The sequence below is a fragment of the Notothenia rossii genome (genome assembly GCF_949606895.1).
Source record: "Notothenia rossii genome assembly, chromosome: 11".
NCBI classification, from domain to species: Eukaryota; Metazoa; Chordata; class Actinopteri; order Perciformes; family Nototheniidae; genus Notothenia; species Notothenia rossii.
The window spans coordinates 4246446-4260185 of NC_136910.1; the positions used below are offsets into that span (position 1 = coordinate 4246446).

Consider the following 13740-nt stretch of genomic DNA (forward strand, 5'->3'; position numbering starts at 1 on the left):
TCCTATCGAAAAATATATCCAAAAGAAGCACTTTAAATCTAATACGTGCAACATGAAAGTTTATATCCCAGCCACAAGGGGGCAGCAGAGTGCTAGAAGCTTTACAAACCGTTATTGCAATCACCGTCAGTGCATGTAATGTTAAATGCATTGTTAACATAATTGTTATATGCAACATTTTACATATATAAATAGCAAAAGAAAAAGAATGTGTTAAAACTTTCAAACTATTAAACACTTATATAAAAAGAATCAAACTGTCAAATGTTATGATTTACTCAATATTGAAGAAAAACATGTTGTTTTGTATTAAAAACGTATATTATTCAAGTGTATTAATCAAAATCTCTTCACTTTCTGCTTTCTCTGTACCATTATGTTAAGTACATGTCTACACTGTTGGACTTCCTTTTTCTGAGTCTCACTTCTCAAATAAGAAGCTAAACGTGTGTTTCTTTTCCTTCTCCACAGGAAATGCAAAAGAGGCTTTTTGTTGACATCAAAAGAAGAAGACGTTTGAATTCAACTGTGTCAGACATATTGACATAAAAGTTGCCTTTAGACACAAAAAGTCCACTTGTATGGAGAACATGTTGCATATCCTGAAAGGACCAAATGCATATCCTGAAAGGACCAAATGCATATCCTGAAAGGACCAAATGCATATCCTGAAAGGACCAAATGCTATCCAATAAAAGGAATTCAAGCTTGACTTCGTTGGCAACTTCTTTAATGTATGAAGTTATTGAAGCTCACAATTAACACAACAACAAAAAACACATTCTCTCAAAAAGCAAAAGCCATTAAACTCAATCTGACCTGAATATTGATGATCCTGCAGCAAACAATCACTAAGTAACACACATACACACACACACACACACACACACACACACACACACACACACACACACACACACACACACACACACACACACACACACACACACACACACACCTCCCTGGGTGAGGAGCCAGTAATGGCCCCTCGTAAATAAGGGTTCCTGTATTTCGGTGAAACCCAGTAGTGCATCTGGATCCCATCAGAGCTCGTGTTCCCTTTGCAAATGATCCCAAATGTTTCTAATTATGCCAGTGGAGTCGGCACGTGTGTGTGTGTGTGTGTGTGTGTGTGTGTGTGTGTGTGTGTGTGTGTGTGTGTGTGTGTGTGTGTGTGTGTGTGTGTGTGTGTGTGTGTGTGTGTGTGTGTGTGTGTGTGTGTGTGTGTGTGTGTGTGTGTGTGTGTGTGTGTGTGTGTGTGTGTGTGTGTGTGTGTGTGTGTGTGTGTGTGTGTGTGTGTAATGGCCCCGTAACAGCCTCTGCTCCGGTCACTGAGCGACACGTGGTGATGAGTGGCGACTGAAAGATGGATTCTTCTCTTCCTGATGGATTCTTCTCTTCCTGTCTTGTCTGCTGACATCGCCGTCTTCCTGCTGCGTTCAATTGCTTCCTAACCAAAGGGTGGCTGAGGTCGCATGATGAGTTGTGCAACAAAAACAAAAGCAACCACATGTGGAGTATCTGCAACGAGAGAGAGTTATGGATCTAATCTACCAACACCTTCCTCTGGAGTCAGCCACCAGGCATTCAGTATGCAAGACCTGCCTCATGTTTAATACATGTTTAAATCTGAGGATGTGCATGACCCTTTTCACCCTGAACTTAGAATACAAACCGTGCAGATGTGATGGTTTGCACTCGCAATGTGTTTTTAAAACCTTGTAAGTGCGTGACTGCAAACACAAGGGAACATTTCATTAACATCATGGTGGACTTCACTGTTGAATATGCTGGAATTAAGCCACTGTTAGCGAGGCCAGGTGTTGTGAGGCAGCAACAAAAGGAAGAATATCATTGTTTTTATTTTGTTAGGATATTCGAGAATATCTGCTGTTTCTGGCGGATGCTATTCACAGCCATCCAGTGCCTGCTTTAAGGGTTTTCAAGTCATTTCATCACAGTTTACTGAGAATGATTCTCTCTATTTCTATGAACCTAATCTCTTTGTACCTTTGATAACGACACCTTGACATCAATCGATCTATGCTTTATTAAATGCTTTCTTAAAGGTCCCATGTCATGGCCATTTATACTGATCATAATTCCATTGTTGAGATCTACTAGAATAGATTTACATTGTTCAATGTTCCAAACTCACATTGGTTTCTCATACAGCATCTCTGTATAGTATGTGTATTCACTCTCTATCCTACACGGCTTGTTGGAGCTCCTGCCCCCCCCCCCCGCCCCTCCCTTTGAGCCCAGTGTGCTCTGATTGGACGAGACGTTCCAATCCAATCCAATCCATTTTATTTATATAGCACATTTAAAAACAACAGAGTTGAACAAAGTGCTGTACATCAACAACTGTATAAAAACATAGCATAAATACATAAAGAACAGACAGGACATGAAACAAATGCATGTTGTTTCCTGCATGACGTAAAAACAATACAAAACACGTTTCGAGGCTCGTTGCTGCGAGGAGCGGACAGGTTTCCGGGTCGGCGATACAGCGAGACACAGTGAAACTCATCCTGAGCACACAAACACACACAGCCGAAGTAAAAACTATAAGTGTGGCTTGATATTGAGGAAGACAAAGGTTTGTAACGCTGTGAGAATGGGTCTGCAGAGAGCATTTCTCCACCATCCCAACTCGTCTATTACCAGCGTTCAGGGAGCTCTATGCAAGTCAATGGGGACTCCCTGTTAGTTAGCCAAGGGGTCCTGGTGAGTGAGGGGCTCCGCGGATTGGTTCATTTGGGTGTTCACATGTCACAGAACCCAGGAAGCAAACAATGGAAACAGAGAAATGTCCAACGAGGCGTTCTGGGGCAGCATAGACAGGTCTTCTCTGTGTTAGAGTTTTACTCGCTACACAACCTTCATGACATGGGCCCTTTAACCGTAACTATATTTTGAGTTTATTTACTGGCATGTACAAGTTATGCTAATTTCACAATACTCTTCTAGGATGCATTAATACATAATGTATTTTTATATTATTCTTTAAAAAGCTTTGGCTCTGGTCTGCACTGTGAGGCACAACGATGACATTTGTTAGTTGTGGGTTGGAAGCTTTTTTTGGTGGATTACTCTCATTTTGTGGCCTTTTGCATGCCTTCTACCTGTTCCCTATGTTTTATAAGAGTTTGTGGCCCAAAATGAAAAGGAAAGTTATAAAACAATCTGAAGTGTCTCCGCAGATTCAGACAGTGATGATTGAGAGGGATTATTTTTGTTTAAGTCGTTTTTATTTTAAGGAAAATCCCACTCATTGTGCCTTGAAACTCACAAAATGTCACAGAACAACTTTGGACGCTCATGCAGGGTGTGACAATTTTCCCGCCCACATGCTGTGTTAATGGTACTGTGCATTGTACCCGTTTACAAAGAACGGCATTATTCAGAAACTGGAACTCAACGAGTGGTTTAACCTCGTCGTCAACGTGATGAGGGCTCGGAGAACGTGACACATGAGAATCTGGCTTCTAAAACCATTAAAGCAGCGTCTCCGGCACACATTATGGATACAAAAAGTCACATACTCAAGCTCTATGACCCCCAACGTGAAACGAAAACAGCACATGGACAAATGTGCACAGTGATGAAGTTTGGCATGCGTCCCTCTCATTGCAAACGCTTCAAATGTTCCACTGCAGCCACTGGACGTGACGCAGAAATGCATGCTGGGAGATAGCATGCCTTGGGTCGTTCACCTCGGTCTCTGATGTCACGTGTCGCTCGGCAATTATCCCAATTACATTTATTGTGCTAATGTGTAAAGTGGACCGCCACGATTAAAAGGTGCACCATGTTGTTTTTGAGAAGCGCCTGAAATCCATCACCCCTGGCTTCACTACGAACATCAACGTTTGGCGTGGACAAACATGGGAAATCATCAAATGTGACTTATTACTGGCAAGTGGGAAAAGGATATCCTAATTATAATTATATCCTGACCAAGACGGTCGATATTTAACAATGAAAACAGTGATAATTGCTCATTCTAAGGAGGCTGTCAGCCAACTTACTGAAGGAGTCAAAAAGGCAGAGGACACTAATTGAGGGGATGTCAGTGAAAGGGAGCAGTCATAAGAGAATAAGAGTTGAATACGCTAAATGGGGGTGTGTTTTCATACGTGCACACACACTTGCTCTAACAGGGAATCAAAGGAAGTGGGAGAGTTACACAGCGAGCTCATAACGTGTCAACATTGTTCAGAGTGGGAGGTCGCCCCGGGGGTGAGCTGCTAACACACGAGGGAGAAATTCAACAGCTCTTTCAACGGAAACCCTCATCATCAGGCATCTCATCAGGAAAGCAAAAACCAGATGAGAGGCCCTTTAGCTCATGAGGTGGAAAGCATTGTGAACGGTTTACTCATTCTGACGACTATTTTATCAAAACTGAGGAGAAGAGTATTCTAACATTATTAAATGGTTCATCTGTTTTCCTTCCCACAACATCACCATCATATATCTGGTGGTGAAATTCGATTGAAAGTTTTCCATGGTCTCTTTGAAACGAATACTCTTTCAGACGTATTGACGGATCCTACTATCCTTGGGAGAAGTGACTGAGATGTGTCACCTCTTTCTCAGCAACACCCTTTTTCACATTTGGTTACACCCGTTTCCATCTTGGAGCCTCTCACTACAACAACAGTTTCCACCGCCGGCATCTGAGCCCCTCCCATCAAAGCAAATGTGGCTGATTGACGGTTGGTAGACACTCAAAATTCTGCCGTCAAATGTTTGTCTTGGGACAATCTCTGACATCTGACAGTCACTTTCAGATATGACCCTATTGCAAAGGTTCAAAGCCATCGGTCCAAAGGCTCATAAGTCAGAAACATTTCCCATTTGACTCAAAGCACATTTGTTTAACATCTCGTTCTCTCCAAAAATACACACTATCCCTGCAACGATCAAAAGTACTGGTTCATTATTGCTTGTAGTGATGGACTCAGACCTGAATTTTAACGGTCACATTACAACAGTTATTAGGTTTGCTTACAACCACCTGAAGAATATATCGAGGACTAAAAAACTAATGTCGCAACAGGATTTAGAAAAACTTTTCCATGCTTTTATTTTCAGTAGACTGCAATAGCCGCGTTCACACCGCAGTACTTTTCCCACTTTAGTTCCGATATAGTTCAGAAATGTCGCGTTCACACCAAAAAGACCCGGAACTAAAATGAGTTCATGAGAACCTTTTTACCCCCTTTTCAGTCCCTGCTAGAGAGCAGGTACTTTCTTGGGAGAAAAAGGTTCCTATGTCAGATTGGCTGGGCGGATTGCAACCCACGCCCCGTCAAACTCCCAAAACGTTTTGTGAAGCCGCCATTTTATTATCCTTGCATTAGCATGATTAGCATTAGCCCAGTGCAGAAACGCAGAGAGACTAACTTATGGCAACAATAAAGAAAACATGGGAGCGGTGGAGATGAGGAGGTGTCGGCGTTCTGGCGATTTACTCGGAAGGCTTCAGTAGAAGCTGCTGGGAGTCCCAGCAGCTTCTACTGAAGCCAGTCCCCAACTCCGGGGACTTCTGGCCGGGGACTTCGGGTGGCAGTGTACTCCGTGAAGTTGTTTCCGGTCTGCCAGTAAACCCAAAGCAGAAGAAGAAGAAGTGACGTCAGCGGCTTCATTTGCCTAATCCTCCCTCAGGGACTTATTACGGTGTGAACGCGATCTGTACTTAGTTCATGAGAACTAGAGAGTTCTCATGAACTAAGTTCTCGTGAACCTTTGTGGGAAAAGTACTGCGGTGTGAATGCGCCTAATGGTGTCTTCACTGGGCTCACTAAAAAATCTATCAGAAAGCTGCAGCTGATTCAGAACGCCGCTGCTCGAGTCCTCACTGAACCTAGAAAAGTGGATCACATCACTCCGGTTCTGAGATCAGTGGCTTCCAATCTGCCAAAGAATTGATTTTAAAATACTACTGCTAGTTTTTAAATCACTAAATGGCTGAGGACCGAGGTATATAGACGACCTACTCCATCACTATGAAGCATCCAGGGGTCTCAGGTCTTCTGGGTCTGCTCTCTGTTCCGACTAAAGTAAACTAAACATGGAAAAGCAGCTTTTAGTTATTATGCCCCAACAATTTGGAACAAACTGCCCAAATCGTGCACGTCCGCCGAAACACTTCCTATTTTTAAACCCAGATTAAAACCGCACCTATTTGCCGCTGCTTTTAATTGAGCTGCCCACACTCACACTACAGTATGCCTTTTCAGTCATGTATTCTGTACCTGCTGTGTTTATTTATTTATTTTATTTCATTATCTTTACTTTTTATGCCTGTTTTTAAATGCCTTTTTAATAATGTATTTATGCTGTATTTGTTCTTAAAAGTCTTTTGCTTTTAATCTGTAAAGCACTTTGCCTTGCCTTGCCTTGCCTTGCCTTGCCTTGCCTCGCCTCGCCTCGCCTCGCCTCGCCTCGCCTCGCCTCGCCTCGCCTCGCCTCGCCTCGCCTCGCCTCGCCTCGCCTCGCCTCGCCTCGCCTCGCCTCGCCTCGCCTCGCCTCGCCTCGCCTCATCAGACCTAGATCCACAGTCAAGGGTTCAGAAAAAGGGAGGAATCGGCGGGAAACGGACATGTTGTGTTTTAAATAATGTAAATACTGTATTTGTCAATTTGGCGCTTTTTGACTTGGGTGGAATATCATACTTCATCTTTTTACAAACAAATAACTATTGGCGTCACATGGAAAGTAACAGAGACATCTTTCGTGGTCGCAAAGCCGTAATTCCCGTCACTAATTTAGTATTTTTCTATGTGTTCATTAGGATCCCCATTAGCACTTCACAAGATTAAGTATTATTTATTTTATAGGGGCATTACATAAACGTTTGACACAACTAAACCCCAGTTCGCCTACGTTTCCATCCCCAAGTAGAATTCGGAAAATGTATTTTATGTGTAATTAAAGCTCAGTTCCTACCAATAAAAACAACCATTATCCTTACCTTCACTCAGAGCCTTTGGGTGTGCTCATTCCTCCGCTGGCCCCTGACCTTCTTCTGTCAGCAAAGCGTGAGCGGTCAGTGTTTTTCGGGATCTTTTGATACCGTAAACCCCGTTTTTCAGCTCTCACTCAGCACCTTTCCTCCTGAAGCAAACCATCTGTGCAAAGGATCAAACGGCCAAAAGGAAAAGAGGTTACCGATGTTCTGCAGAGTTCAAGACCCGAGCGCTTTGGATATGGACTCACAACGAGCGAGGAATGGTCCTGACAGGCGAGCGATGGGACTTGAATTTCCCTGAATCCCTTTACAGTGATGATAACAGCAGGAGCATGAGGGATTGTGTGAGCATCAATGAGGCTTACATAAGGAGAGGAAACTCAAATCTGTCAATGACTGGAATCACAGGATCCTTTTTAGATACAGGTGGATCTGATCAAAGGAAACATCAAGCAGATAAATACCAGGTGTTCTCCTTTCTGTTACCAATTGCTTTCATACAATACTGGATACATTTACAGTCCAACCCATAACTTAACAATTGTACAACTTTTAGGGTTTCAATTCAAAAGTACAATATATTTCATTTGCTAAACTTTCGCTATTTGAATTGATTCAGGCAAAATATAATCAACTTTATCCAGAAAAATATGGTCTGTTTGTAGCGAACTAGGGCTGGACATTGGTTACATTTTCAATATTTAGCAGATCTAATATGCAAGTAGGTTAGATAGATGGATGGATGGATAGATAGATAGATAGATGGATGGATAGATAGATAGATAGATAGATAGATAGATAGATAGATAGATAGATAGATAGATAGATACATGGATAGATGGATAGATAGATAGATAGATAGATAGATGGATGGATGGATGGATGGATGGATAGATGGATGGATAGATGGATGGATAGATAGATGGATGGATGGATAGATGGATAGATGGATGGATAGATGGATAGATGGATGGATAGATGGATAGATGGATGGATAGATGGATAGATAGATGGATAGATGGATGGATAGATGGATGGATGGATGGATAGATGGATGGATAGATGGATGGATGGATAGATGGATAGATAGACGGATAGATAGATGGATGGATGGATGGATAGATGGATAGATAGATGGATAGATGGATGGATAGCTAGATGGATAGATAGATGGATAGATAGATCGATAGATAGATAGATGGATAGATGGATGGATAGATGGATGGATAGATGGATAGATGGATGGATAGATGGATAGATGGATGGATAGATGGATAGATAGATGGATGGATAGATGGATAGATGGATGGATAGATGGATAGATGGATGGATAGATGGATGGATAGATGGATAGATGGATGGATAGATGGATGGATAGATAGATGGATAGATGGATAGATGGATGGATAGATGGATAGATGGATGGATAAATGGATAGATGGATGGATAGATGGATGGATGGACTGCCGGTTTGTCTTACACAAGAACTGTTCTGGTAGGTAGGTAGGTAGGTAGGTAGGTAGGTAGGTAGGTAGGTAGGTAGGTAGGTAGGTAGGTAGGTAGGTAGGTAGGTAGGTAGGTAGGTAGGTAATCACAAATTGGGTGGGTTGATATAAGACCCTGTCAACCCTGGACATATAACTCACACACCATCACACACACCTCAGCGTTTTAAGGCCATCTTGGTAAAACTTTTCAGGTCAAGTGTGAGATAAAGAGTTGATTCTCCACAGGAAGTCAGGAGTCGCCACACAGGTCATCCTGCATGGGGACGCTGAAGGGGGGGGGGGGGGGGGGGGGGGTTAATGGACCCAGTGTCCCGGCTGTGAATGAAACACGCCCCATTGCACCTTTATGGTTTGAATCGTAAAGTTGTGCACCGCCCTGATATGCATGAGAGAATGAGAGAGGGGAGTAAATCAAGGGGAGGGTTGTTGTTCTACAGTAGGAGGAGGCAGGCTGTACGACACTAAAGTACTGCAACTATCCTGCAGGGTGTAAGAGATCATGACACTGAGTAATGCAGAGAGCTATTCTCTCCACTTGTTGTCATTTTGAATGCACTGGGTAACCATTCAACATTATTTGTGTCACGAACGAGCTGAGAACCAAAGTGCAACACACGGGAGACCAGGAAGAGTCGGTAACCAGCTTTATTATTTCTTGTTTCCACAGAAAGGTTCTGGTGTGAGACAACCTGGCAGACAGTAGGCAAAGGTCCCCTCTTCTCCATGTCTCTTCTACATCAACATGTGTCCCCTCTTCTTCATGTCTCTTCTACATCAACATGTGTCCCCTCTTCTTCATGTCTCTTCTACATCAACACGTGTCCCCTCTTCTTCATGTCTCTTCTACATCAACATGTGTCCCCTCTTCTTCATGTCTCTTCTACATCAACATGTGTCCCCTCTTCTTCATGTCTCTTCTACATCAACATGTGTCCCCTCTTCTCCGTGTCTCTTCTACATCAACATGTGTCCCCTCTTCTTCATGTCTCTTCTACATCAACATGTGTCCCCTCTGTGGAAAGAGACTCTGAAAGTTTCAGGAACAAAGATTATCTCTCTTTTTGATCCATTTATATAAAAACCTGTCTGAAAATGAGCTGATCAGATTTTGGCAACTTTGTGATGTCATAACGATGTTTTGTCTTGTGTAACCATTAGCCAATCAGCAACCAAGGTAACCCCTCCCCCCACCCCCCCACCTTATCACCTGAATCTCCTCCTAGAGCACCATTGAGTTCTTTGTAACCAAATATCTCTCAGAGGGCCGTGAGGAGGGACTCCTAATTTTAATCTAAAGAAACAGACAGAGAATCTGCAATGAACTGTTTGGTATTTCAGCCAATCAGAGACAGGCTCTGTATATATCTGAGACCTGTAATATATTGATGAAAAACACTATAATAGGGGACCTTTAAGGAGTGGAGTGATATCCTGTATGAAAAGGTCCCTTATGGATGTAAGAGTAAATCATAAAGACAACAATCTCTCTGTCAGTCGGATGGCACGACGAGCATTCTCCACATTCCTTTCCAACCCTCACACGTACTGTAAATCCCACCAGATCCAGCATCCTCCGAAGTCCTCTCTTTTTCTCAGCGTCTCTCCCTTTCTCTCCAGGATAAACAGCCGGGCTCAGACCCTCCACCTCGCTGCGCAGTTAACATCAGCCTCCATGAAACGCAGCGAGACCGCATGAGCCCCAGACAACTTTTACAAGCCCCTCGCTCTGCGTCCTGCCCTGCGTCGGCCCCTCCTCTCCCCCAAAGGCCCCGTTCCCCATGCCAGACCTCTCCCCGCGGCCCCATTAGCACTCTCAGGTTGAGGTTTTACTCTAAGAAAATGGTCTTTTTACGCACAGCTGCTCCAGAGAAAGAATTCATTTGAATAGGCCGGGAGCTGGAGATCAGCAATATTCTGAAACTTGACATTTTAACCAAGAAAAGAGGAACTCTGGTCAAGTGGTGACCACATCGTAAATTTGAGGCTGCGTTCTGTGATTTATATAATCCACAATACTCAAGCTGAGGTTTTTTTTCGTACTTTCTCCTGGAAAACATACAGTAGATAACATGCAGACATGTGGAAAGGGAGCAACTTCAGCAGCCAAATGATCGGAAAGTTACAGAAATAAATACATGCCACAGCGAAAATTGTTGCACTGATTTCACTTTGTGAGTTCGGGTGTGAGGCTCCGCATTGTTCACAATTTTAGCATAAAGGTGGGGCAGGTAATTTTGGAGAAACCAGCTCCAGTGCGCTAGAATTTGAAAATACACAACCGGAAAAAATCTGCCACTTCCTTATATACCTCATTCACACCAACGGTGTTTCAGGGCCGGTTCGGAGCTGGAGCTTGAAAAGCACCGGGTTTTCCTGTTCACACCGCAGCGGAGCAGCCTCTTAGCTCCGGAATCCGGTTCGTTTCAAGCACCAAAAAATTGTCCGGCCAGAGCAAAAGCACCACATACGTCACGCTTACGTTGAGGCGGGGGCAGGGGAAGGGGCGGGATCAACTCCTGAACAACAACAAAAAGCCCGCGTTTTATCCAGTTCGACACAACGATGGAGAAACTTAACAAGCAGCAGTGGTCCACTGAAGAGACCAGCTACCTACTGGGAATCTGGTATTGGAGCACAATCGGCCATGGTTGTTGTTGTTGGTGTCAGCTGTGAGGGGTTTCCGCGCGGTTTGGCTTTATGAAGCAGGCACGCAAACGGTTACGTCATGACGCAAACGATGACGCAATGACGCAGCACCAGTCGGACTCTGGGCAGTGTGAAAAGAGCCGGAGCTAAACCGAAGAACCGGTTCTGAACCTGAAAAGCTCTAGCACGGAGCTTGAACCGGAGTTGCGTTGGTGTCAATGAGGTAATAGAGCCCCTCCTCCAACACACACGAACGCGCACATGACCAATGACGGCACGAGATAAGTTTGTGCACAGATGGAAGGCTGACAGGCAGGTAGGCCATCCAGTTACTTTAGCCGGGCCGGCTCAGAAGATTGGTGTTGCTTTTTACAGCACCACGGCTTCCACAGATTACATTTTTTATGGATTTTTTGTCAAAGCACTTCAGATATTCATTGCTATCGGGATGTTAAGAGCATTCCATGGAATATAACAAAAAGCGTATCTCCAGCCGGTTTCTCAAACTTACCTACCCCACCTTTAAGCTTTATATACTGTGCAAGATGCATTCATGAAACCCTACGTAAGTGTGTAGTTGAGATCAACAAGTAGGGCATAGTTCATGCAAGAGAAACGAAAGCGCCTTGGCCAGATTTGGCATCGCAGAACTTTACAAATGTGTAGTCAAGATCAAAATGAAGACTACGTTCAAAGCACAGACACTGGAAGTAAAGGGGTATGAAGTTGGGAAGACGCCATTGGCACCCTAACTTTACAAAATCACTTAACAACATTCTACTACGTGATAGGCTAAGGGGCGGGACATCTCTAAGCGGTTGACTAATCACAGCAGAGCCAGCCAGCTAACCAATCAGAGCAGACTGGGCTCTGGTTTCAGACAGAGGGTGAAAAGAGAAAAATAAATGTACAGTGTGAGTTTAAGTCCAGTTATCCAAGAGAAGCTATGGAGCAGAGAGTTCTAATACTAATATGATCGTGAAAATTAGCATTATTTGCCCTCTTTAAGATAAATAACAAATCTAGGTATTTATCATCTTTTTTCTTTCTTCAATATCCCCTCTTCTCTCCTTCAACCTCTACTCTCCCTCCGCTATCTCTCCTCCCATCCTCACCTTTATGGCCCTTTCTCATTTCATCAAATCCCCCTCCTCGACTCCTCGACTCCTCGACTCCTCGGTCCTCCGGTAGTGAGTGACCCGGAAATGAATTTCAGCGCGCCATGTTGAAGGACATCTAATTTCTCTAAATGCACTTCGAGGACCGAGGATCGAGCATCGAGGAGGCTCTCTGGAGGAGCTATAACGAGGATACACTGATGGGTCCTCCACGGCTCCTTCGTGGATGCATTTCCGGGAACAGAGATGTTTCAAAGAGTCGTGACGCACGGCCGGACTTATCTCTACCAATGACAGCTCTGCATGCATCCCCTGGATATTATTTTATTAACTGCTTTCATCGCGACGCAATGTTTACAGTGAGAACAGCTGTGAGGTCCGTGCAGAAAGCAGAGCAGTGTGTATAATATATATCACTCAGTATAACAGGCCTACTGTCTTTATTTGCTTTAGTTTAGTAGATATCTACAAACAAAAAGTCGATATTTTTCTAAAACCATTTAGTGCTTCACATAATAAAATACACAACGGCTGTTAGGCTGTTAGCTGTAAGTGCGTGTGTGGTGGAGGTGTGTGTGGTACAGTGTGTGCGTATATGCAGCGGACAGACAGGTCTCAGTTGGTTTGGTGTCCTCTGCTTACTTTTAATACTTGTAAATAAAACTTTTGGCCCGTAATTTATTTTCCTAATTGTAGCGACCAGAGAGGGGGGGGGGGGGGGGGGGGGGGGCGATATATCCAGTCTCTGATAGTGTTACGTTATTATGAGAGTGCTCTTTTTGATTCTGAAATTGTATATAAATATATACATGTGCGTGTGTGTGTGTGTGTGTGTGTGTGTGTGTGTGTGTGTGTGTGTGTGTGTGTGTGTGTGTGTGTGTGTGTGTGTGTGTGTGTGTGTGTCCGCATCTGTAGCCTGTTATTGTCTCATTATACCGCACTGTGAATGAATTAAAAGTAAATATATAAGTGGTCATGAACACATCTGTCCATCAGACAGAGGGCTGCTGTGCCACCTGTCATAATTAATGGACGTCCCTTTAAAATGACCGCTCAGAGGAGAGGAGTTCTCATTTCTCTAACCGCCTGCTGCTTCCCCTCCTCGGCTCCTCCGCTCGCATCTCCTGTGGGCGGGACTAAGTCTCGAGGATAGGAGTCGAGGAGGGGAGTGGAGGACTTAGAGAAATGAGAAAGGGCCTATGTTTCCCAGTGGACGAGCGAGCGGCCCTCACCAGAGCCATAACTCTCCGCTCTGAATCTGTCCATCACATCTCATAAAAGTCTTATCCGTTGCAGTAAAACTCGAACCTCCTCACCCTGCGAATGTTTCTTTGGGTGGCGAGGATCCCTGTAAATAATTTGTTGCCATGTTCTTTACAAATCATCCTCCCATCTTGTTTCAATCACCGCTCGGGACGGATGATTTGATGCGAGCGCAGATTGTTACAAGCTGGACTGGATCTGGAATCAAGGATGGATGCAC

General features: G+C 43.9%; 1 protein-coding gene across 1 annotated transcript in view; it reads right to left on the reverse strand.

Moving 5' to 3' along the window:
- mapk8b (mitogen-activated protein kinase 8b) overlaps positions 1 to 13740 on the reverse strand; it is a 123952-nt gene that overhangs the window by 68232 nt on the left and 41980 nt on the right. The gene's annotated exons all lie outside the window — the stretch shown is intronic.